Source organism: Nomascus leucogenys, chromosome 17 (genome assembly GCF_006542625.1).
Source record: "Nomascus leucogenys isolate Asia chromosome 17, Asia_NLE_v1, whole genome shotgun sequence".
NCBI lineage: Eukaryota > Metazoa > Chordata > Mammalia > Primates > Hylobatidae > Nomascus > Nomascus leucogenys.
The window spans coordinates 70,441,868-70,467,779 of NC_044397.1; the positions used below are offsets into that span (position 1 = coordinate 70,441,868).

Genomic DNA, 25,912 nt, shown 5'->3' on the forward strand with positions numbered 1-25,912 from the left:
CAGATCACGAGGTCAGGAGATCGAGACCATGGTGAAACCCCGTCTCTACTAAAAATACAAAAAAAAATTAGCCAGGCGTGGTGGTGGGCACCTGTAGTCCCAGCTACTCGGAGAGGCTGAGGCAGGAGAATGGCGTGAACCCGGGAGGCGGAGCTTGCAGTGAGCCGAGATTGCGCCACTGCACTCCAGCCTGGGTGACAGAGCGAGACTCCGTCTCAAGAAAAAAAAAAAAGAAAAGAAAAGAAAGTGTTAAGTGAAATAAACCAATCACAAAAGATAATATATTACATGATTCCATTTATATGAAATGTAGAGAACTGGCAATTTCATAGACATAGGAAGTAGACTGGCAGTTGGCTAGGGTTACGGAGGATGTGGGGTGGGAGTTAATAGCTAAAAGGTATTCGCTTTCTTTTTGAGGTGATGAAAATATTTTAAAATTGACTTTGGTGATGGTTATACATATCTGTGAATATATTAAAAGCCACTCAGTTTTATACTTTTAATGGGTGAACTGTATTGTTATGTGAATATTTTAATAAAGCTGTTCATAAAAACAAAAAATAAAGTATAAAATTAGGTGAAGCCTGTCTGGGCCTCAGGGCTTACTCTTGGTGGGGGGAAGAGGTGGTACTGGGAATTGGCAGGAGGGGGCATAGAGGCAGATGATAACATTTCTTGATTTGGGTGCTAGTTACACTGTTATCTTCTGTTTGTGAAAATTCGTCAGCTGATACTTGTGTGCACCAGATTGAACTTCATACTTCAATAAAAATAATAAAAACTAAAATTAAGAAAGGCACCCTTCTCCAACAATTGTTAGTCACTCAGTTCTTTTCTCAGAAGCAACCACTCTTACATCAAACAGAATCTAGAGACAGGCTATTCAGAGATAGTTACTGAGGTACAAGAACATGCGTTCTTGTGTATATTGTATTTCTTGTCTTATTTTTATTTCCCGAGAGCAAGTTTTGATAAACCTAGTCCTATGTCCAGTTGACCACCTACTACAAAGGGGGTGTAGACCTCAGAAAAGGACAGGGGAGAAGAGGAGATGGGTGGAAGTTCTGATCCTGGGTGACCTTCTTGGACCTGGCAAGGTTTCAACAAATGTTCATACAATTGTCAAAGTTTTATGAATTTAAGGGCTTCAAAATGTCCAGGTTTTATTCTAGTGCTGGTCTGAAATCCAGATTAAGTCTCTCTTTCCTATTTTGTGTTTGAAACTCCAGGAATCCCTTTGGGCTGCCCTGATCCCCAAAGCATTCTATTATTTTTTATTTCTTTTTAAAATTCGTTTATAATATTTTATTTATGTTTAGTTTATTTTTATTTTTGTAGAGACAGGGTCTCGCCATGTTGCCCTGGCTGGTCTTGGACTCCTGGCTTCAAGCAATCCTCCTTCCCCAGCCTCCCAAAGTGCTCGGATTGCAGGTTTCCTTCTTTGTGTTTTTGGACAGGGAGGTCTCTCTGTGTTGCTCACATTGTGGAGCAGTGGCTGTTCATTGGCATAATCCCACTACTGATCAGCATGGGAATTTTGACCTGCTCTGTTTCCAGCTTGGGCTGGTTCATCCTTCCTTAGGCAATGTAGTGGTCACCTGATTCTGGGATAGGGGTAACCATACTGATGCCAAACTTAGTACAAACATCCGATCCACATAGCGCACTACAGCCCAGAGCTCCTGAGCTCAAGTGATCCTCCCACCTCAGCCTCCTGAGTAGCTGGGACTACAGGCATGCACCACCACACCTGGCTGGTCTTCTGTTCTTGATGAGCACTCACCTGGGTTTGTAATTCAGAACAGCATTCATCTTCCTGGTGAAAGTATTTTCCTCATCTCAAAGTTGTGACATGGTGGGATATTTGAATCTAGGACCACCATGAAACACTGAGGAAGACATTCGCGTATTTCTGGCCTTTTATTCCTCCTGATCTTTCTACTTTTGGCAGCGTCAGCATCTCCAAATGTTAGTCAACCTCTAAGGCCCAATACAAGCTCCACCCACTCTGTGAAGTCCCCATCATGTTGCCCTGGAGGACCCTGATTTGTGCCACTTCATCTAGTGCTTCTTTAAACACTCATCAATTACTATTGGTTGCTGACTATTTGGTTTCAGACACAATGCCATGTGCTGAGAATGCAGGGAAGGAAACTCCATTTCTATCTTCAAATTGCTCACATTCTAGTGTTTCAGGGAGATGTGAAATAATTAAAATACAGTGTTGCACGATATCTGTTCAAAAGAGGGATGATTGGCGAGATCTTCTGGGAAGGAACCAAGTGGACTAGGCAGGCTTCACAGAGTGCCTGTTCAGCTTTGTGTCTTGAGGAATGAGTAGTGCTTTGCTAGAAAGACCAGGTGAGAGAAGGGCATCCAGATAGTGAGAGCAGTGTGTGCAAAGGCATAAAGTAAGGACCACAGGTTGTCATTTACTTATCATTTAATATGTCATTGAATTTACTAGTTTTTCCAACTAGATTGTGAGAGACTCATGGAGAAGATTCCTAACTCAGGCTTCTCATTCCCCTTCCCCCAAACGTCTAGTAAAATTCTGGACACTCATAATTGTGGCAGGCCAGGTGTCACTAACAACTCTTTCAGTACTGACTGAGTGGTTAAGTTAAATAGTAAAAGCCAGTGCCCTTATACAAAGGCTGGAATGTAAAAAAAGCCCATCAAGAGTTTTACCTAGGCCTTTCCTGGGACTCAAAGCATGACAAAATAGCAAAGGAATTCTTAACAGGACCCATTTAGGATTAAACAAGTTTCACTGGGGGTCTGAAGAAACTCCCTAGGCCTCCACAAACAAGTTTATTGGAGGTCTGAAGAACTCCCAAAACCTCTGTAATTTAGCAGGAGACAAGATAAGGGTAGTCCCCCCAGCACCTGGACCCATTTAGATTAAGAAAATTTACTGAGGCTCCAGAGGAAGGTCTTCAGGACTCAGACCTTGGTTATAGATTAAAAGAAGTTAACCATTTATATCTTTAGATGAATGCACACCTTACACGTAGACATATAGTTTGGAAGGTATATAAGCTTTGGAAAACTTTGTAATTTTAAGTTGGTCTGGCAATAATTTCCAGGCCTTCTCCCCGTCACCGGTTGCAGAAAATAAAACTCTCTTCCGAAGTTTCCACAGGACAACCGGCTGGCCCAGCAGGTGTGCCATGCCATTGCCAACATCTCTGACAGTAGAAAGACTTCTCTGGGCAAACATCACCCCTACTTTCAGTTGCCTGAGGAACACAGGTTGTGTGAGCAACTGTGGGAGACAGTTCCAAAAGGCTTTGTCCACCAGACTCACTCTGGATCCCATTCAAAGAGGTGGCAGTGACCCTCATTTACCAACTGGCAGAGAGTCCCAAAGTGATCTGTGCCGGATATGGCAGGGCTGTGCAAAACAGGCCCTGGAGAAGCTAGAAGAGAAGAGAACCAGTCAGGAGGACCCGAAGGAGTCTCCCACAATGCTCCCCACTTTCCTGTTGATGAACCTGCTGTTCCTGGCTGGGGATGTGGCACTGCAGCAGCTGGTCCACTTGGAGCAGGCAGTGAGTGGAGAGCTCTGTCAGCGCCGAGTTCTCCGGGAAGAACAGGAGCACAAGACCAAAGATCCCAAGGAGAAGAATACAAGTTTTGAGACCACCATGGAGGAGGAGCTGGGGCTGGTTGGGGCAGCAGATAACATGGAGGAAGAACTAATCCGTGGCTTCTGCAAGTTGGAACTGTTGGATGGCAAACAGACACTGGCTGCCTTTGTTCCACTCTTGCTTAAAGTCTGCAACAACTTAGGCCTCTATAGCAACCCAGACCTCTCTGCAGCTGCTTCACCTGCCCTTGGCAAGTTCTGCACGATCAGTGCCACTTTCTGTGACTCCCAGCCTCATCTTCTGTTCACCATGCTAGAAAAGTCTCCACTTCCCATTGTCCAGTCTAATCTCATGGTTGCCACTGGGGATCTGGCCATCTGCTTTCCCAATCTGGTGGACCCCTGGACTCCTCATCTATATGCTCACCTTTGGGACCCTGCTCAGCCAGTGTGGAAAACAGTGGGGCTGGTGATGACTCACCTGATCCTCAAGGACATGGTGAAGGTAAAGGGGCAGGTGAGTGAGATGGCCATGCTGCTCATCAACCCTGAGCCTCAGATTGCTGCCCTGGCCAAGAAGTTCTTCAACGAGCTCTCCCACAAGGGCAATGCAATCTATATTTTCCTTCCAGATATCATCAGCCACCTGTTGATCCTGAGCTGGGGGTGGAGGAAGTGCCTTTTCACACCATTATGAAGCAGTTCTTCTCCTACACCATCACCAAAGACAAGCAGACAAACCCTGGTGGAAAAGCTGTGTCAGCGGTTCCACACAGCCTAAACTGAGCAAGTGCAGCAGGACCTGGCCTACTGTGTGTCACAGCTGCCCCTCACAGAGCAAGGCCTTTGCAAGATGCTTGGCAATTTTGACTGTTTTGGAGATAAACTGTCAGATGAGTCCATCTTCAGTGCTTTTTTGTCAGTTGTAGGCAAGCTGCAACATGGGGCCAAGCCTGAGGGGAAGGCTATAACAGATGAATTTGAGCAAAAGCTTCAGGCCTGTCATACCAGAGGTTTGGATGGGATTGAGGAGCTTGAGATTAACCAAGCAGGTAGCCAGAGAGCCCCATCAGCCAAGAAACCATCCACTATTTGTAGGCACCAGCCTCTGGCTTCTGCAGCCTCAGACAATGACTTTGTCACACCAGAGCCCCACCGTACTACCCATAGGCATCTGAACACCCAGAAGCGAACTTCCAAAAAGAAACCCAAAGTTGTCTTCTCAAGTGATGAGTCAAGTGAGGAAGATCTTTTAGCCTAGATAACGGAAGACAGGACACCCAAGAAAATAACCCCCATTCTCAGAGCATCAGCTCGCAGGCACAGATCCTAAGAAGTCATCTTGCCTGTTCCTGTCCTCCCTGTGCAGGGTATCTTGTAGGGTGACCTAGAATTCTAATTCTGTTCCCCTTGCAAAATATTTGCCTGTCTCCTTTTTTGAAAAAAAAAAATACATACACGATCTTTAAAATGCAAGGCCTTTCTCTTAAATTAGCCTAACTGAACTGCGTTGAGCTGCTTTCACTTTGGAATATATATTTGCCAGTCTCCTTGTTTTCTAATGAATAAATGTTTTTGTATACTTAAAAAAAAAACTCTCTTCCTCCCCAGTTCATCTACATCTCATTATTGGGCTACAAGAAACAGCAGCCCGACCCTGTTTGGTCTGGGAACAATATTGGATAGAAATAAAAGACTAAGGGCAAACACAGAAAGAGTCATCTTAAAAGATTTAATTAAGGGCCTGAATTTAAAACATTCAACAGATCCCCATTCTTAGAATGGGAATTTCTCATCAGCCTTGGAATATGAAGGAAACCTTCTAAGGATATGAAATTGAACTGTAATTGTATCAGTTATTATAATCAGGGCCAAGCTGTGATTGGCAACTTGTCTCCCTTGTACTTTCTGCCCTTATTCAACAACCCCCTCTTGGGCCCCCAGGGCTTGCCTCTCAGGAAGATATGAATTATTTTGAGTGTAATTGGGCCTGGCCTATGATGTAGTCATTATCCAAATCCATTGTTTGCCAAGTAATTGCTTTGTGACTTTGGGCAACTTACTTAGATATCTTGGGTCTTAGTTTCTACCTTATAAAATTAGGATGGGTATACTTTGTGAAGATTAAATGTCCCAAGTGTTTGGAACATTATAGGCTCCCAATAATGAACATCTTCCTTTACCTCTCCTCACTTGCCCTTTCTACCCCCTTCCCTTTTTCCTTGAAAGATTTAGAAAGAGATTTTTAAGAAAAGAGATAAGGAGCTAAAGAATCAAGAGAAATGTTAAGACATTTTGCTGTGTACTGTGTTTCATGCCATTTTCCACACATTCCCCCATTCCCAGACATTAAGACTGAGGTTGAAGGTTTGGGGTACAACATCAAACTGAGAGTGGCCACACAGAGGCTCAGCTTTGTTTGGGTCGTGAACACTGCAGAGGGAGAACCAGGTATTATTTATTTGGGAGAAGAGACCATTCAGGGGGGCATGATGCCTGTCACACATTCTTTCAAGGGCTGTCACCTGGGAGAAGCATTAGACTCTGGACTAATTCAAGGCTGGGCTCGGGGTCTTTTCTCAGTAATATCTTAGAGTTTCCAAGTAGCTTGCCTTAGGAGGAGGTGATTATCCCATCACTAGAGGTTATTAAGTAAAGATCCTCAGTTCCATTGGTCAGAGATTCAGGTACTGGAGGAAGATGAATGCAATGGCCTATGCTACCAGACATATGTGTCTAGGATTCTATTGTGATCGACAAATACGCCCCCTTCCCCTGATCCCACTCCGAGGCAGGATATTTCCCCCACTCCAGCAAAGCCTCTTCCATCTGCTCCCCCAGCACCTCACCCACACAAACTGAAAGAGTTCTCAGCTGTAAACAAATAAAACTGGTGAACTAGTTCTCCAGGGCTACTGACTGAAGCCACTTACTCTCTCAACAGCATTTTAATAGGGACATTAAACCTTGACCCAGGAGTGACTTAGTAATGCAGGAATTCCAGGTGGTACGGCATGCAGAGAGGAACAGAATGGGCTGGCAGCTTGCCCAAGGTTACACAGCCCAGAGTAAATAAAACCCAGCTGTCACCACCCCTAGTCTCATGCTCTGGCCTCCTCCTAAGGCTGCTTTCTGTCTGGTCACCCTGGGGACTTCCTGCCCCAATGTCAAGCTGTGCTAGTGCCTGTGGCATGAGCTGAGTGTGAAGTGGCTGTGATGGTGAGACCTGAAACAGTCCTCCCTTGCCGCCAGACACTAGCATGAAGAATAGCAGCTTCACAGAGGTTTGATCAATAGATATTATGCAAACGCTTAAAGCAACAACATTCCTCTCCATTACCAGGTTAACACTCCCAGTAAAGAGTGTGCCTTGATCATGATGGTTTTATATTTTCTGGTTTGTCAGACTGAGATCAGGGTCTAACTGATGCCTATATGAAAGCATAACAGGTACATGACTGGCAGAGGTCCAACTCCTTTTTCTCTGAATTAGAGGCCCTTTTACTGTGAGCTGGCAAGAGCTCCAGCTCTATGCACGTCAATTATGTTCTCTGGTCAAAGGCCTTTCTGCGCAGTGAACATGACTGGAGCCACAGTGAGCCTCATTTGTGATACGGTCTCCATATGAAGAAGGCAGAGAGGAAGCAGTGTCCAGATCCCTTCTTTAACTCATCCCACCTATCACCCCAGGTATAGGGTCCTGGAATCTGAGCATTCATTACATATTTGTTGTGGTTGTATAATAAAAATAACATTTGTCATGTTCTAAAACTGAAGTTAATTGCTAGTAAAGACTCCTACTCTGCTGGATATCAAAAACTTAATTGCAGTCAATTAAGTGTTTATTCTTTGTCCTTGTAGTCATCTTTAAGCTTTAGAAAACTCATGCAGTATCAAGTTGCGTGCGGGTGCAGGCGCTCGCGTGTGTGTGTGTGTGTGTGTGTGTGTGTGTGTGTGTCTAAGATGCCTGGTCCTTGGTGTCATCTCTTATCATTGGCATCTATTAAGATATCTCTGATTTCACCTTGCACTTAGCTGTCAGCAGATCAAAGTGGTGCCTCCTTGTTCCAACTGCAGGGCCTCTTTGGGCCACAGGCTTTGTCACAAGGACATGGCTCTTTTTGCTCAGAGTAAGGACATTTGTCTGATCCCTGCACCAGGCTGCAGGTACAGAGACCCACAAGTGGCTGTTTCAAGCTCTCTGCCTAGACACTCACGTAGACATTTCTTCTCACTTTCAATATGTAGAAGAGGGCCCCTGTGTCTTACTCGCTCTCTGGACTGTCTCTTGAGAAAGTGGGTAGGGTGGGTTACAGATGCCCTTGCTTGTGACGTTCTCCAACCTGTAGCTCCTATCTCATGCCCCAAATCCTCTTCGGTGTCTGCCCTAGGGTTAAGGTCTTTCTCTTTCTCTTAGAAATGTCTTTTTTTTTTTTTTTTTTTTTTTTTTTTGCGGGGGTAGCCTTGCTCTGTCACCAGGCTGGAGTACAGTGGTGCAATCTCGGCTCACTGCAACCTCCACCTCCCAGGTTCAAGCAACTCCCCTGCTTCAGTCTCCCAAGTACCTAGGACTACAGGTGCGTGCCACCATGCTCAGCTAATTTTTGTATTTTTAATAGACATGGGGTTTCACCATGTTGGCCAGAATGGTCTCGATCTCTTGACCTCTTGATCCGCCTGCCTCGGCCTCCCAAAGTGCTGGGATTAACAGGTGTGAGTCACCGCACTTGGCCAGAAATGCCTCCATGTTTAAGCCCCTTTTCTCCTCCTCCCTGCATACTCGTCACTCTTTCCCATTCTTGGGTCCAGGTAGCCTGGTTTTCATTTTTCCTTCTAAATCACTTGAAACTCAAGACCAAGAAATAGACTACTTTGTTTTTCTCATTTCCTAATTAACCTGCATTGTGGCAGTAAAAACCTCATGATACAGTTTTCCAAATAAAGAATTATGTAATGATAGAAATGCTAAGACAGGGATGGGTGGAGGGAGAACACTTGGTTAAGAAGCAAAAATATTACAGCAGGTCCCCCCTTATCTGTGAGGGATATGTTTGAAGAGTCCCAACTGCAGATAGTACTGAACCCTATGTATACCATGTTTTCTCTTACACATACATACATAACTATGATAAAATTTAATTTATAAATCAGGCACATAAAGAAATGAACAATAATAATATACTGATATCATATGATAATGATAAAAATATGCTGTAATAAAAGTTATGTGAATATGGCGTCATTCTCTCTCAAAATATCTTATTCTACTGCACTATTAACTGAAACCATGGAAAGTGAAACTGTGGATAAGGGAGGACTACTGAATACAGCTACATTTGATTCTTTTATTGCTTGCAATCTTTTTCGATCAGAATCCCAGAGAAAATTAAGCTCCATGGAAAATAATTTGAGCTTTCATTTTCTCAATTTTTCCAAGGTTGGCATCGAGGTAGAAACATTTTGGAGGCATGGGAAAGAAATAACTGATTGTATCAATGGATGCTTTAGTGAAGTGGTTCTGAGTGTGTAGTCTGAGGACCTCTGAGGGTCACTAAGACTGTGAATCCATTAGGCAAAAACTATTTTTATAATAATACAAAGATTGTATTTGTCTTTTCACTTTCATTTTCTCATGAGTGTACTATGGCTTTTGGAAAACTCAACTGTATGAACATGAACACCTGTGTACACAAAGAAATCAGATGTGCAAAGATTGCATATATTGGGAATATTAGATAAACAGTATTATATAATATTTAAAAATAGGCCGGAGATGGTGGCTCACACCTGTAATCCCAGCAATTTGGGAGACCAAGGCAGGAGGACTGTTTGAGACCAGGAGTTTAAGACCAGCCAGGCAACACAGTGAGACCCTATCTCCAGAAAAAAAAAAAAATTAGCTGGGCTTGGTGGTGCACACCTATAGTTCCAGCTACTTGGGAGGCTGAGATTGGAGGATGGTTTGAGCCTAGGAGTTCAAGTCTGCAGTGAGCTATGATCATGCCACTGCACTTCAGCCCTGGTGATAGAGCAAAGCCCTATCTCTAAATAAATAAATTAATAGATAATATATTAAAAGAAATTCAGCAGAAAATTGCAAGTTTGATGAAAGAGGAATTCTCTAATTGACTAGATAAATTTAAATAAGAACAAAATAGAACTTTTAGAAATGAAAAAATAATTGTAATAAAGTTAGAATCTCAATGAATATGTTGATTAGAAGGTTGGAACCAATAAAAAGAGAAATAGTAAACTTGATGATTGGACCAAATAAATTACTCAAAAAGCAATAGAAAGAGACAAAGAGATAGATCAAAGCAAAGTGAAGAGGCATAACGAATAGGATGAGAAAGTCCAACAAAAATCCCACTGGAGTTCCAGAAGAAGATAATAAAGAGAATGTGAAAGAGGCACTATGGTAGTGACTAGGGATTTTCTATAATCAGTAAAGGATGCCAATATAGTTGTCCCTTTGTATAAATGGGGTTACTGGTTTCCAGGGATATCCTTCCATGGATACCAAAATCCCTGAAATAAAATGATGCTGTATTTGCATATATTAACCTAGCTTAAATTATCTGTAGATTACTTTTAATTCTTAATACAATGTAAGTGCTATGTAAATTGTTGTTATACTATATTGTTTAGAAAATTATGACAAGGAGAAAGTCTGAACATGTTCAGTATAGATGCATTTTTTTCTGAATATTTTCAATTCACAATTGGTTGAATTCACAAATGCAGAACCCATGGATACAAAGGGCCAACTGTACTCAGATACTGAAAACATGACAAAGTCCTGGTTTTAAGTAATACATACCCTTGTCAAACAATGTCATAGCTTTATGATGGAGAACTGGTTTTACAGAGATGACGGATGTTGTTTTGAATCACAAACCTGATTGGTTATTCATCATAAGCAGAAGGCCTTGGGGATGAGGGATTCCCAATGGGACAACTAGTGTTTCAAACAGGAAGAAGGAATGGGGAGACTTCATCTGGGTCCAAGGGTAACACTAGAAGGAAGTCCAGCCATCTGCATTCATTTTGACAGTTCAATGGACATCTATTGAATCCCTGCTAGGTGCCAGAAAGTCACCCAGCAAAATTGGGGTCCTTCCCATTTCCTCTGCTCTTCCTGCCCCTTTTATCCTGAGGCCCACTGCTACCAGACACAAGGTTAGGCACATGTAGGCTTGCTGTCAAAAAAGAAGAAAAAGGAAGCACCTAAAACATAAAAACATAAAATTTTAAAACAACAATAAAATGGTATACCAGACAAATATTAATTAAGAAAAATTCTGCAGTGATATCAATATAAGATAAAAATCTTTTTAATGCTACAAACATTACTAGAGATAAAGAGAGCTACTGTGTATTGATTACTAGTTAAATTCACCAGGAAGATGTAGCAATTCTAAGCCCATTAGAATAAATAAAGTAAGAAAATAATAGAACTATGGGAGAAAAAGATAAATCCACCACCAGAACTTCAGATTTTAGCAAGTTCTCTTATTTATTTAAAGATGGAATAGATAATAATAATCAGCAAGGATAGAGCAGATTTTAACTACACAGCAAACAAACTTGACCTAATGTAAACATATAAACTAATACTTCTCAAATCGGCTGAACACATGTATTCAAGGGTACATAGGAGAGTATCAGATTATTATATATTAGACCATATGTCATTTCATCTAATTCAAAAAAACTAAAACATACAGGAAAGTAAGCTAGAAAAATGATAACAAAAATATAACTAGACAAGCCTGGTACTTTTGAAAATTAAAAAGCACACTTCTAAGTAAAAGTTGCCCAAAAAGAAATCATAATAAAAATTATAGATTCGTTGATCATAATGAGATAGTAATGAAAATAATACATGATCTAATCTTCAACAAAGCTGATACAAGGTTAAGAGTTCAAGACCAGCCTGGCCAAGATGGTTAAACCCCATCTGTACTAAAAATACAAAAATTAGCCAGGCATGTTAGTGGGTGCCTGTAATCCCAGCTACTTGGGAGACTGAGACAGAGAATTGCTTGAACCCAGGAGGCGGAGGTTGCAGTGAGCCGAGATCATGCCACTGCACTCCAGCCTGGGTAACAGAGTGAGCCTCCATCTACAAAAAAAAAAAAAAAAAAAAAAAAAAAAAAAAAAAAAAAGACAGAGAAAGAAAACAAGTTATGGGGAAGAGACTCCTGATTCAATAAATAGTGCTGAGATAACTGGCTAGCCGTAGGCAGAAGATTGAAGCAGGACCCCTTCCTTACACCACATACAAAAATAAAGTCAAGATGGATTAAAGATTTAAATGTAAAACCCAAAACTATAAAAACCCTGGAAGACAATGTAGGTGATACCATCCTGGATACAGGAAGGGGCAAAGATTTCATGACAAAGACACCAAAAGGAATCACAACAAAATCAAAAATTGACAAGTGGGATCTAATTAAACTTAAGGGTTTCTGCACAGCAAAAGAAACTATCAACAGAGTAAGAAGACACCCTACAGAATAGGAGAAAATATTTCAAACTCTCATTTGACAAAGTTTTAATATCTAGCACTTATAAGAAACTTAAACAAATTTACAAGAGAAAACCCCATTAAAAAGTGGCAAAAGACATGAACAGACACTTTTCAAAAGAAGACACATGCAGCCAACAAGCATGTGAAATAAAGCTCAATATCACTGATTATTAGAGAAATACAAATCAAAATCACAGTGAAATACCATCTCACATCCATCAGAATGGCTATTACTAAAAAGTCAAAAAATAACAGATGCTGGTGAGGTTGCAGAGAAAAAGGAAGAATTATACACTGTTGATGGGAGTGTAAAACATTGTGGAATGCAGTATGGCCATTCAAAGAGATGAAAGCAGGGCTACCATTTGACCCAGCATTTCCATTACTGGATATATACCCAGAGAAATATAAATCATTCTACCATAAAGACACATGCATACAAATGTTCATTGCAGTACTATTCACAATAGCAAAGACATAGAATCAACCTAAATGCCCATCAATGACAAATTGGATGAAGGAAATGTAGTACCTATACATCATGGGATACTATGCAGTCATAAAAAGAATGAGATCATGTCTTTTGTGGGAACACAGATGAAGCTGGAGGATATTATGCTCGGCAAACTAATGCAGGAACAGAAAACCAAATACCACATGTTCCCACTTACAAATGTAAGCTAAATGATGAGAACTTATGAACACAAAGAAGGAAACAACAGACACTGTGGTCTACTTGAAAGTGGAGGGTGGGAGGAGGGAGAGAAGCAGAAAAGATAACTATTGGGTACTGGGCTTAATATCTAGGTGATGAAATAATCTGTACAACAAACCCTTGTGACATTAGTTTACCTATGTAACAAACATTCACATGCATCCCCAAACCTAAAAAAAAAAAAAAAAAAAAAAGAGAGAGATTGAGAGAATAACACATTATAATTTGTGAGATGATGAAACTAAAAAATCCTTGAGAAAAACTTATGGTTCCTAACTGCTTATATTAGAGAAGAAGGTGAAAATAAACTATCTAAGCATCTAATTTGACAAGTTAAAAAAAGGTGCAATTGATTTTGCCAAAAATGACAGAGTAGGGAACTCTAAGGTTCCATACATCCAGCAATGAATTCTGGCAAAAACTAGTAGAATCAACTTTCACAGAACTAGGAAACACAGTGAAAAACTAACAACAACCAGGGGAAGCTTAATGAAGAAAGAAGCTGCTGCATTGTGGTAAGAGGGTGTTAGAACATTTAAAATTGCCTGCTTGCCACCCCTCCTCCCCAGAGTAATGGTGGCCATGAAGATACTGTTCTAGTTTGCTAATGTCACAGGGGACAGTATAGACTTTATTCCTGAAGAGTTTTGGTTGTGTGTTTTGACCTGTCTGGCAGCTCCCTGAAGGATCAGTGCAAAGTGTGCCTTTGTTTTACCTAACTTAGAATATTCCCAGGGTCCCTGAAGGATCAGTGTAAAGCATGCCTTTGTTTTACCTAACTTGGAATATTCCCAGGGTCATAGAGCTTCCTGAGCCACATTTGCTAAAAATATTTAAAGCCAAAGTTATTGTCCACAGCAGCTTGGAGCAAGTGATAACAGTCAGGACAAACAATAGATCAAGAATCCTAGGAAGTATGAGGTTGGGAAAGAAGATATATGGGGGAATAACAATTTTCAAAAGCACTAATATGTACAAGTAAATCAAGGAGATCAAGTGCATACTCAGGACTGAATAAACTCTCAAAAAAGACATGAGAAGACCCTGAGCTTTCACCTCTGGGTATCTTAGAGGAAGGCAGAGAGAGAAAGGGACAGAAAGCGTATTTAAAGAAATAATGGCCAAAACCTTCCCAAATGACACAAATCTACACATGCAAGAAGCCTGATGAACTCCAAGAAGAAGAAACTTACAGATATCCATACTAAGACACCATATTAGTAAATTTTTGAAAGACGAAAGACTAAGAGACAATCTTAAAAGTAACAAAAAAGAAACGACTTGTCATGTACAAGAGCTCCTCCATAAGATTGACAGTAGGTTTCTCTTCAGGAATTATGGAGGCCATAAGGCAATGGGATAACATATTTAAGGTGCTGAAAGAAAAATAATCCTGTCAGTCAAGAATTCCATATCTAGGATTTACAGAGGATCATGGTGGACAGGAGGCAGGACTAGATTGCAGCTGTCACTTAGATGGACAGAGCAGCATGTGGAGTCTTGCTTCATGAACTCTTGCTCCAGAATGACTGCAGGAATAAATCAGGAAAGCCAAGAGAACCCACAGACCCTCTGCAGGAGGTGGATTGTTCCTGCAAGACCTAGGAGACACCCCAAATCCTGTGAGTGCCCAAACTGTGAAAGTGGGAAAGGGAGATTGTCCAGCCCCAAATACACACCGTCACTAGGTAAGCTGAAGGTCTAGATGACAAGAATATTCTGACCATACCTGGAGCTAAGTCAATTTAGAGAGCCAAGTGAAATACAGGGGTAGAGGAAGCAGCAGGAAAGCCCTGTGGGCTTTCTGGGTCCCCTAACAAGCCATTTCTGCCTTGCCTCACAGGGGTCCTTGGGGAGTGCTGCCAGAGGTACTGGGAAAAGGCTGCAAGGAGAAGGAAACCTCCAGCTGAACTTTGTAACAATTGCTACCAAACTAGAAGTCTCCTGGACAGAACTTGGGGGAGGGTGTGTATCTGGTATGCAGACTCCACAGGTGGGGAAGTACTAAAGCCCTATTTGCTTTCACAGCTGGGAGGCGGGTAGCCTGGGGCAAGTTCTTAGCCCTGCTCACCCACTGCCTGGAAACAAACTTGGTGCGGTTGGTGGGGCATGGAGGGAGTGAGACAGGCCTTTTGGGTTGCTTGGGAGCTGGGTGAGGCCTGTGACTGCCAGTTTTCCCCAACTTCCCTGACAACGTGCATGACACAGCAGAGGCAGCCATAATCCTCTCAGGAACATAACTCCATTGACCTGGGAAACACACCATAATTACCCACAGCAGCTGCAGTAAGACCTCCTAAGGAGAGTCTGAGCTCAGACACACTTACCCCTGTCCCCAACTAATGGTTCTTTCCTACCCACCCTGGTAGCTGAAGACAAATAGCGTATACTCCTGGGAGTTCTAGGGCCCTGCCCACCACCTGATCCTCCCCATACTACCACAGCTGATGCTCTCTTGAAAGCACCACCTCCTGGCAGGAGGCCAATGAGCACAAAAATAATGCATTAAAAATCAAAAATAAGGAACTTCACAGAGTCCATTTCACCCCCCTGCCACCTGCACCAAAGCAAGTGCTAGTATCCATGGCTGAGAGACCCACAGATGGTTCACATCACAGGACTCTGGGCAGATGCTGGCAGTACCAACCTGGAGCCTGGTAGACCTGCTGGGTGGCTAGATACAAAAGAGAGATAACAATCACTACAGCTCAGCTCTCAGGAAGCCACATCCCTAGGAAAAGTGGGGAGAGTACTACATCAAGGGAATACCCTGTGGGACAAAAGAATCTGAACAACAGCTTTGAGCTAGGGCCTAGGGACCTTCCCTCTGACAGAGCCTACCCAAATAAGAAGGAACCAGAAAACCAATTCTGGTACTATGACAAAACAAGGTTTTTAACACCACATGAAAAAATCACGCTAGCTCACCAGCAATGGATCCAAACCAAGAAGAAATCCCTGATTTACCTGAAAAAGACTTCAGAAGGTCAGTTATTAAGCTAATCAAGGAGTCACCAGAGAAAGGTGAAGCCCAATTTAAGGAAATTAAAAAATAATGTAAGAAATGAGGGGAGAAATTTTCAGTGAAATAGATAGCATAAATAAAAAAGAATCAAGACTTCAGGAAACAATGGATGCGCTTATAGAAATGCAAAATGCTTTGGAAAGTCTCAGCAATAGAGTTGAACAAGCAGAAGAAAGAACTTCAGAATTCGAAGACATGGTTTTCAAATTAACCCAATCCAACAAAGACAAATAAAAAAGGAATAAGAAAATATGAACAAAGCCTCAAAGAAGTCTGGGATTATGTTAAATGACCAAACCTAAGAATAATTGGCTTTCCTGAGGAAGAAGAGAAATCTAAAAGTTTGGAAAACATATTTGGGGGAATAATTAAGGAAAACTTCCCTGGCCTTGCAAAAGACCTAGACATCCAAATACAAGAAGCTCAAAGAACACCTGGGACATTCATTGCAGAAAGATCATTGCCTAGGAACATTGTCATCAGGTTATCTAATGTTGAGATGAAGCAAAGAATCTTAAGAGCTATGAGGCAAAAGCACCAGGTAACCTATAAAGGAAAACCTATTATATTAAACTCAGCAGATTTCTCTGCAGAAACCCTACAAGCTAGAAGGGATTGGGGCCCTATCTTCAGCCTCCTTAAATAAAACAATTATCAGTCAAGAATTTCGTATCCAGCAAAACTAAGCTTCATAAATGAAGTAAAGATACAAACAAATGCTGAGAATTCGCCACTACCAAGCCAGTACTATATGAACTGCTAAAAAGAGCTCTAAATCTTGAAACAAATCCTGGAAACACATCAAAACAGAACCTCTTTAAAGCATAAATTTCATAGGACCTATAAAACAAAAATAAAATTAAAAAGGAAACATAAAACCAAGGTGTACAGGCAGCAAATAGCACAATGAATGGAATGGTACCTCACATCTCAATACTAACATTGAATATAAATGGCCTAAATGCTCCACTTAAAAGATACAGAATTACAGAATGGGTAAGAATTCACCAACCAACTATCTGCTCTCTCTTCAAGAGACTCACTTAACACATAAGGAATCACATAAACTTAAGATAAAGGGGTGGAAAAAGACATTCCATGCAAATGGACACCAAAGGCGAGCAGGATTAGCTGTTCTTATGTCAGACAAAACAAACTTTAAAGCAACAGCAGTTAGAAAAGACAAAGAGGGACATTATATAATGATAAAAGATCTTGTCCAAAAGGAAAATATCACAATCCTAAATATATATGCACATAACACTGGAGCTCCCAAATATATAAACCAATTACTACTAGACCTAAGAAATGAGATAGACAGCAACACAACAGTAGCAGAGGACTTCAGTACTCCACTGACAGCACTAGACAGGTCATCAAGACAGAAAGTCAACAAAGAAAGAATGGATTTAAACTATACCCTGGAACAAATGGACTCAACAGATATTTACAAAACATTCTACCTAACAACTGCAGAATAGACATTCTATTCATCAGCTTGTGGAACTTTCTCCAAGATATATGATAGGCCACACAATAAGCCTCAATAAATTTAAGAAAATTGAAATTATATCAAGCACTCTCTCAGATCACAGTGGAATAGTACTGGAAATCAACTTTAAAAGGAACCTTCAAAACCATGCAAATACATGGAAATTAAATAACCTGTTCCTGAATGAGCACTGGGTCAAAAATGAAATCAAGATGGAAATTAAAATATTCTTTGAACTGAAAGACAATAATGACACAACCTATCAAAACCTCTGGGATAGTACAAGGAAAGTTCACAGCCCTAAGCGCCTACATCAAAAAGTGTGAAAGAAAACAGACAATCTAAGGTCACACCTCAAGGAACTAGAGAAACAATAACAAATGAAACTCAGAAAGGAAATAACCAAGATCAGAGCAGAACTAAATGAAATTGAGCCAAAAAATAAATACAAAAGATAAATAAAACAAAATACTGGTTCTTTGAAAAGGTAAATAAAATTGATAGACCATTAGCAAGATTAACCAAGAAAAGAAGAGAGAAAATCCAAATAACCTCACTAAGAAATGAAACAGGAGATACTACAACTGACACCACTGAAATACAAAAGATCATTCAAGGCTACTATGAACACCTTTACATACATAAACCAGAAAACCTAGAAGAGATGGATAAATTCCTGGAAAAATATAATCCTTATAGCTTAAATAAGGAAGAATTAGATAACCTGAACAGACCAATAACAAGCAGTGAGACTGAAATGATAATTTGAAAATTATCAACAAAAAAAAGTCCAGGACAAGATGGATTCACAGCAGAATTCTAACAGGCATTCAAAGAATTGGTACCAACCCTTTTGACACTATTCCACAAGACAGAGAAAAAAGACTTCCTCCCTACTTCATTCTATGAAGCCAGCATCACCCTAATACCAAAACCAGGAAAGGACATAACCAAAGAGGAAAACTACAGACCGATATCCTTGATGAACATAGATGATTAAATCCTTAACAAAATACTAGCTAACTGAATCCAGCAATATATCAAAAAGATAATCTACCATGATCATGTGAGTTTCATACCAGGGATGGTTTAACATATGCAAGTCAATAAATGTTATACACCACACAAATAGAATTAAAAACAAAAATCACATGATCATCTCAACAGACTCAGAAAAAACATTCAACAAAATCCAGCATCGCTTTATGATTAAAACACTCAGCAAAATCAGCATACAAGGGACTTACCTGAATGTAATAAAAGCCATCTTTGACAAATGTACAGCCAAAATAATACTGAATGGGGAAAAGCTGAAAGCATTCACTCTGAGAACTGGAACAACACAAAGATGCCCATTCTCACCATTTCTCTTCAACATAGTACTTGAAGTCCTAGCCAGAGCAATAAGAGAAGAGAAAGAAATAAAGGGCATCCAAATTGTTAAAGAGGTCAAACTGTCGCTGTTTGCTGATGATATAATTGTTTACCCAGAAAACCCTAAATCTCCTCCAAAAATCTCCTAAAACTGATAAAAGAATTCAGCAGTTTCCAGATATGAAATTATTGTACACAAATCAGTAGCTCTTCTATACACCAACAGTGACCAAGCTGAGCATCAGATCAAGAGCTCAATCCCTTTTATAATAGCTGCAAAAAAATAAAATACTCAGGAATATACCTAACCAAGGAGGTGAAAGACCTCTACAAGGAAAACTACAAAACACTGCTGAAAGAAATTATAGATGACACAAACAAATAGAAACACACCCTATGCTCATGGATGGGTAGAATCAATATTGTGAAAATGACCATACTGCCAAAAGAAATCTACAAATGCAATGCAATTCCCATCAAAATACCACCATAATTCTTCACAGAACTAGAAAAAACAATGATAAAATTCATATGGATCCAAAAAAGAGCCCACATAGTTAAAGCAAGAATAAGCAAAAAGAACAAAGCTGGAGGCATCACATTACCTGATTTCAAACTATACGATAAAGCCATAGTCACCAAAACAGCATGATACTGGTATAAAAATAGGCACGTAGGCCAATGGAACAGAATAGAGAACTCAGAAATAAACCCAAATACTTACAGCCAAGTGATCTTCAACAAAGCAAACAAAAACATAAAATGGGGAAACTTTTCAACAAATGGTGCTGGATTAAGTAGCAAGCCACATGTAGGAGAATAAAACTAGATCCTCATCTCTCACCTTATACAAAAATTAAACCAAGATGGGTCAAGGGCTTAAATCTAAGACCTGAAACTATAAAAATTCTAGAAGATAACATTGGATCTAGACATTGGCTTAGGCAAGGATTTAAGACCAATAACCCAAAAGCAAATGCAATAAAAACAAAGATAAATAGTTAGGACTTAATTAAACTAAAAAGCTTTTGCATGGCAAAAGGAGCAGTCAACAGAGTAAATAGACAATCCATAGAGTAGAGAAAGTCTTCACAACCCATACATCTGACAAAAGCTAATATCCAGAACTCAAATAAATTAGCAATAAAAAAACTCATCCAAAAGTGGGCTGAGGCATGAATAGATAATTCTCAAAAGAAGATATACAAAAGGCCAGCAAAAATATGAAAAAGTGCTCAACATCACTAATGATCAGGGAAATGCAAATCAAAACCACAATACAATACCACTTTACTCCTGCAAGAATGGTCATAATCAAAAAATTAAAAAAAAAAAGGTTAGCATGGATGCAGTGAACAGGGAACACTTCTACACTGCTAATGGAATTATAAACTAGTAAAACCACTATGGAAACAGTGTGGGATTCCTTAAAGAACTAAGAGTAGAACTACCATTTGATCTAGCAGTCCCACACTGTGTATCTATCCAGAGGAAAACATTAAATGGAAAACATACTTGCACATGCATGTTTATAGCAGCAAATTTTGCAATTCCAAAAATGTGGAAATAACTCAAATGCCCGTCAATCACCAAGTGGATAAAGAAACTGTTTTTGATATATATATATGTGTGTGTGTGTGTGTGTGTATGTGTATATATATATACACAGACATATACAATGGAATACTACTCAGCCATAAAAATGAATGAATTAATGGCATTTGCAGCAACCTGGATAAGATTGGAGACTATTATTCTAAGACTCAGGAATGGAAAACCAAACATTGTATGTTCTTACTCGTAAGTTGGAGCTAAGCTATGAGGATGCAAAGGCATAAGAATGACACAATGAACTTTGAGGACTCAGGGGGAAAGGATGGGAAGGCAGTGAGGGATAAAGATGTACAAATAGGGTGCAGTGTATACTGCTCGGGTGATGGGTGCACCAAAATCTCACAAATCACCACTGAAGAACTTACTCATGTAACCAAACACCACCTATTCACCAATAACCTATGGAAGTAACAAATTAAAAGAACGAATTCTACATCCAGTAATATTGTCTTTTGAAAATAAAAGAGAAATTAAGATATTCTTAGGAAGGAAAACTGAAGGAATACCTCACTAGTAGATATGCCCTTAAAGAAATGCTAAAGAGAGTACTCAGCCTGGAATGAAAGATCACTAGACAGTAACTCAAAGTTATAAGAAGAAATAAAGAACAACAGGAAAGTCAGCTTCATAGGTAAATATAAAATCCAGTATTATTTTATTTTGGGTTTGTAATGCCTCTATTTTCCCCTGTATTAATTAAAAGACAAATTTATAAAACATATGTTAATGGGCATACAATATATACAGATGTAATTTGTGACAATAAGATAAAAGGAGACAGATCTATAAAGAAGCAGAGTTTTTTAAACTATCAAAACTAAGTTGATATTAATTTAAATTTGATTGTTATAATATCAAGATGTCAATTATAACCCACAGGGTAACTATTAAGGAAAAAAAAACCCTACGAAACATGCAGAAAAAGAAATAAAAAAGGAATCAAAAGTGTATGCTCGAAAAATTATTATTATTATTATTATTAATTTTTTTTTGAGACCAAGTTTTGCTCTTGTTGCCCAGGCTGGAGTGCAATGGTGCAATCTTGGCTCACTGCAACCTCCGCCTCTCAGGTTCAAGCGATTCTCTTGCCTCAGCCTCTAGGGTAGCTGGGATTACAGGCACCTGCCACTACACCTGGCTAATTTTTGTATTTTTAGTAGACACAGGGTTTCACCATGTTGGCCAGCCTGGTCTTGAACTCCTGATCTCAGGTGATCCACCCACCTTGGCTTCCGAAAGTGCTGGGATTACAGGTGTGAGCCACCACGCCAGTCAAAAAAATCATTATTTGCAAAAGGAGACAGTAATAGAAGAATTGAGAAACAAAAAATTATAAACAGATAGAAAACAAATAACAAAGTGGCAGAAATAAGTCTTTCTTTACCAGTAGTTACTTTAAATATAAATGGATTAAATTCCTAAGTTAAAAGGCAAAGATTGGCAGAATACATAAAAATTATCATCTAACTATATGCTGCTTAAAAGAGACTCATTTTTTATTCATGGGCATAAATAGGATAAAACTAAGAGGATTAAAGAAGTCCTATGAATACAAAAATTAGCTGGGTGTGGTGGTGGGCATCTGTAATCCCAGCTACTTGGGTGGCTAAGGCAGGAGAATCGCTTGAACCTGGGAGGTGAGGTTGCAGTGAACCAAGATCAGGCCACTGCACTCCAGCCTGGGTGACAAAAGCGAGACTCCATCTCAAAAAAAAAAAAAAAAAAAAACAAATCCTATGAGAAGAGTAACCAAAAAAGAGCTGGTACTACTATCAGATAAAATGGACTTTAACACAAATATTATTATAAGACACTATGTAAGATATTATGAAATAATGAAAAGGTGAATTCATTAAGAAGATGTAACAATCATGTAAACATATGCACCAACAAAAGCCCCAAAACCTGTGAAGCAGATTGACAGACTTGAAGAGATAAATAGACACTTCTACAATGATAGTTGGAGACTTCAGTATCTACTTTCAAAAATGGATATAAAATCCATACAAAAGATCAGTAAGGAAATGGGAGACTTGAGCAACACTATAGACCAACTGGACTAACAGACATCTGTAAAACAGTCTGCTCAATAACAGAATACACATTTCCATCAAGTATACATGAAACATTGTTTAGAATAGACCACATGTTAGGTCATAAAACAAGTTTCAATAAATTTAAATACTTAAAAGTTGTACAAAGTGTCTTCTCCAATCATAATGGAATGAAGCTAGAAGTTAAAGACAGAAGATAAACAGGAAACTTCATAAACATGTGGAAATCAATACATTCTTAAGCAACTAGTGTATTAAATAAGAAATCACAGGTAAGTTTTAAAATACCTCAAGAAGAATAAAAACAACAACACAACCCCGAGACACAATTAAAAATGTGATACAGTGAAGATGATATGTGGAGGAAGATTTATAGCTGTAAATGCCAACATTAAAAAGGAGAAAAATCCTCAAACAATAGCATAAATTTATACCTTAATTAACTAAAAAAGAGCAACCTAAACCCAAAGCTAGCAGAAAGACGAAAGTAATAAAAATTGGAGTAAAGATAAATAGGGAACAAAAAACTAATAGAATCAACAAAACCACAAGTTGGTTCTTTGAAAAAACTCAACAAAGCTAGACTGACCAAGCAAAAATAAATAAATAAATAAACTTAGGTTACTGAAATCAGAAATGAAAGTAAAGGCAGCACTATGGACCTTACAGAAATAAAAAAGGTTATAAAGGGAAAGTATAAACAATTGTACATCAAGAAGTTAGATTACTTACATAAAATGGATAAATTCGTAGAAACACACAAACTGCCAAAACGAACTCAAGAACAAATAGAAAATCTGACCAGATCTGTAAAAGTGAAGAGATTGAATTGGTAATCAAACCACCAAACAAGAAAATGCCTAAGACCAGAGAACTTCACTGGTGAACATTACCAAACATTTAAAGAACTAACATCAATGTTTTTCAAAATCTTCCAAAAAATCGAAGAGGAGTGAACACTTCCTAACTCATTCTATGAGGCCAGCATTACCTGGATACCAAACCCGGACAAAGCATCTTGAAGAAAAGACAATATAGACCAATATCCCTTACAATATAGGTGCAAAAATCTTTTGAAAAAAAAAAAAAAAAAACCCTAGTAAATCAAACCCAGCAGCATATTTAAGGGATTACGTACCATCACCAATGGGATTAATCCCAGGAATGTAAGGGTGGTTGGTTCAACATATGGAAATCAATTAATATAATACACCACATGAATGGAATGAAGGGGAAAATACCCAACATGATTATCTCAAGTGATGCAGAAAAGTATTTGACAAAAATCTAATACCTTCTCATGGTAAGAATTGCTTAATAAGCTAAGAATAGAAGGAAACTTCCTTAACATAAAAAGGAACATTTATGAAAAAATCCACAGCTAATGTACATTTAATGATGAAAGGCTGAAAACTTTCTCTTGATATCGGGAAAAAGATAAGGATTCCCGTTTTCACCACTTCTATTCAGCATTTTACTGGAAGCTCTAATCAAAACAATTAAGCAAGAAAAACAAATAAAAGGCACGTAGATTGGAAAGGAGGAGGCAAATTATCTATCCACAGATAATATTTATATGTAGAAAATGTTAAAGAATTTACAAAAGTCGATCAAAGCTAAGAAGCAAGTTTAACAAAGTTGCAGGATGCAATATCAACACGTAAAAACCAGATGTATTTCTATATACTAGCAATTAACAGTCCAAATATTAAATTAAGAAAATAACTCTACTTAACAATAGCATGAAAAAATAAAATAATTAGAATAAATGTAACCAAAGAGGTGTAAGACTTATACACTGAAAACTATAAAACATGGTGTGATGGTTAATATTATGTGTCAACTTGATTGGATTGAAGGATGCCTAGATAGCTGGTAAAGTACTGTTTCTGGGTATGTCTGTGAGGGTGTTGCCAGAGGAGATTAACACAAGTCAGTGGACTGGGAGAGGAAGACCCATCCTCAATGTGGATGGGCCCCATCTAATTGGTTGCCAGTGTGGCTAGAACAAAGCCGGTGGAAGAAAGTTGGATAAGCTGGCCAGCTGAGTCTTCTGGTTTTTATCTTTCTCCAGTGCTGGAGTGATGTTCCTTTGAACATCAGACTCCAGATTTTTTGGCCTTTGGGGGTGACTCACACCAGTGGTTTGCCAGGGGCTCTTGGGCCTTTGGCCACAGACTGAAGGCAGCACTGTCGGCTTCCCTACTTTTGAGGCTTTGGGACTAGGACTGAGCCATTACTGGCTTCCTTGAGCCTGAGCTTGCAGACAGACTATTGTGAGACTTCACCTTGTGATTGTGTGAGTCAATTCTCCTTGATAATCTCCCTTTCGTATATACATATATCTTATTAATTCTGTCCCTTTGGAGAACGCTGCCCAATACACATTGCTAAGTAAAATTAATAATGACCTATATAAGTGAAAGACGTTCTGTGTTAATGTCTTTAATAGTTTAATATTGTTAAGCAGATTGATCTGGTTTGTATTTGTATTCCCACCCAAATCTCATGTCAAATTATAATCCCTGGTGTTGGAGATGGGGCCTGGTGGGAGGTGATTGAACCATGGAGATGGATTTCCCCATTTGATGCTGTTCTCCTGATAGAGTTCTCATGAGATCTGGATGTTTAAAAATGTGTGGTGCCTCCCACATCTCTTTCTCTCTTCCTCCTGCTCTGGTCATGTAAGATATGCTTGCTTCCCCTTCACCTTCTGCCATGATTGAAAGTTTCCTGAAGCCTTCCCAGAGGCCATGATGCTTTCTGTACAGCCTGTGGAACCGTGATCCAATTAGACTTCTTTTCTTTATAAATTACCCACTCTCAGTTATTTTTTAATAGCAGTGTGAGAACAGACTAATACACAGACAATACTCTCTAAAGTGATTTACAGATTAAATGCCAAACCTGCCAAAAATTCCAATGGCTTTTTTTTTTTTTTTTTTTTTTTTTTTTTTTTTTTTTTTTTGCAGAAACAGACTATTAATTCTGTTCCCTTACCAGGAACATTGAATGGATTTTCAATTATTAAACTTTTAAAATGTCACTCAGTAAACTTGTGCAATTTTCTTCATGTAAGTCACCACAATTATTTTAAAGTTTATTCATGATCAGGCACGGTGGCTCATGTCTGTAATCCCAGCACTTTGGGAGGCCATGGCATGCAGATCACCTGAGGTCAAGAGTTCCAGACTAGCCTGGCCAACATGGTGAAACCCCATTGCTACTAAAAAATAAAAATTTAGCCAGGCATGGTGGGCGGGTGCCTGTAGTCCCAGTTATTCGGGAGTCTGAGGCAGAAGAATCACTTGAACTGGGGAGGTGGAGGTTGCAGTGAGTCGAGCCTGTACTCCAGCCTGGGTGACAGAGCGAGACTGTGTCCCCAAAACAAACAAACAAACAAAAAAGTTTATTCATATGCATTTTGTATTTTGATTGTTCTTGAATATTTAGTCTTTTGTTTTTTAAAATTATATTTTCTAATTGGTTATTGATAGTGTACAGAAAAGC

At 39.3% G+C, this 25,912-nt stretch overlaps 1 protein-coding gene across 3 annotated transcripts in view; it reads right to left on the minus strand.

The window, feature by feature from the left end:
- Positions 1–25,912, minus strand: part of NPSR1 (neuropeptide S receptor 1) — a 186,989-nt gene that overhangs the window by 91,924 nt on the left and 69,153 nt on the right. The window lies entirely within an intron of this gene.